Source organism: Nematolebias whitei, chromosome 9, assembly GCF_014905685.2.
Source record: "Nematolebias whitei isolate Nwh7 chromosome 9, NemWhi1, whole genome shotgun sequence".
In the NCBI taxonomy this organism is placed as follows: domain Eukaryota; kingdom Metazoa; phylum Chordata; class Actinopteri; order Cyprinodontiformes; family Rivulidae; genus Nematolebias; species Nematolebias whitei.
In genome coordinates, this window is record NC_056506.1 from 558223 (window position 1) to 559884 (window position 1662).

At 44.7% G+C, this 1662-nt stretch overlaps 1 protein-coding gene across 1 annotated transcript in view; it reads left to right on the forward strand.

Annotated features, from left to right (window-relative positions):
• gpr158b (G protein-coupled receptor 158b) overlaps positions 1-1662 on the forward strand; it is a 496707-nt gene that overhangs the window by 438257 nt on the left and 56788 nt on the right. The gene's annotated exons all lie outside the window — the stretch shown is intronic.

The window sequence follows — 1662 nt, forward strand, 5'->3', positions numbered from 1 at the left end:
CTGATGGCTGTTTACTGTTCACAGAGGGCTGAGTGATACTAGCAATCACAGCATTGTAAGAGGGGGACAGTTGAACCCGGAGGCCTCCACCCCTGTTTAATGATGGACGGTTTCTTTTCACAAAGATGGCCTCCTTTACTCCTCTCTCAAACCATCGTTCCTCTCTGTCCAGGATGTGAACATCTTCATCCTTGAAAGAGTGACCGCTGGCCTGGAGATGAGTGTAGACCGCAGAGTCCTGGCCTGATGATGTTGATCTTCTGTGCTGGGCCATCCTTTTGGCCAGTGGCTGTTTTGTTTCCCCGATGTAAGACTGATCACAGCCCTCCTGACACTGAACAGCATACACAACATTGCTCTGTTTGTGCCGGGGGACTGGATCTGTGTCCCCCGGCACAAACGTTTCTACATTTTTTTGTTGATTTGCTTTGTTTTATTTTTTTGAATGTCCAGAGGACCAGATTTAACTTTTTTAGATTTTTCTACCTGGATTATTGAGCATGCATCAGGATATAAAGAGGAAGGTGCGACAAAGAAGGCCCAAGACGATTGAACAGTTGGAGGCCTGTATTAGACATGAATGGGAGAGCATTCCTATTTCTAAACTTGAGAAACTGGTCTCCTCTGTCCCCAGACGTCTATTGAGTGTTGTAAGAAGAAGGGGGGATGCCACACAGTGGTAAAAATGGACTTGTCCCAACTTTTTTGGGATTTGTTGATGCCATGAAATTTGGAAACAACAGATTTTCCCCTTAAAATGATACATTCTCTCAGTTTAAACTTTTGATCTGTGATTTGTGTTCTATTCTGAATAAAATATTAGATGTTGGCACCTCCACATCATTGCCTTCAGTTTTTATTCACAATTTGTTTAGTGTCCCAACTTTTTTGGAATCTGGTTTGTATGTATGTATGTATGTATGTCTGTATGTATGTCTGTATGTATGTCTGTATGTCTGTATGTCTGTATGTATGTATGTATGTATATCCATTCCTCCGTCCATTTTCTTCCACTTATCTGGGGTTGGGTCATGCGGGTGGCAGCTTAAGTAGGGAGGCCCACACTTCCCTCTCCCCAGCCACTTAGGCCTGCTCCTCTGGGTAAATCCCGAGGCGTTCCCAGGCCAGCCGAGAAACATAGTCCCTCCAGCGTGTCCTGGGTCTTCCTCTGGGTCTCCTCCCAGTGGCAAGTGTCCAGATCACCTCACCAGGGAGGCATCCAGAAGGCATCCTAACCAGATGCCCAAGCTACCTCAACTGGATTGTCTCGATGTGGAGAAGTAGCGGCTCTACTCAAAGTCCCTCCCGAATGACCAAGCTTCTCACCCTATCTCAAAGGAAGAGCCCAGACACCCTGCGGAGAAAACTCATTTCGGCCACTTGTATCTGAAATCTCGTTCTTTCGGTGACAACACAAAGCTCATGACCATAGATAAGGGTAGGAACGTAGATCAATCGGTAACTGAGAGCTTCGCCTTTTGACTCAGCTCTCGCTTCACCACAACAAACCTGTACAGCGTCCCCTTCACTGCACCTATCCACCTATCATTGTCTTGCTCCATTTTCCACTCATTCATAAACAAGACCCCAAGATACTTGAACTTGTGTGTGTGTGTATATATATATATATATATATATATATATATATATATATATATATAT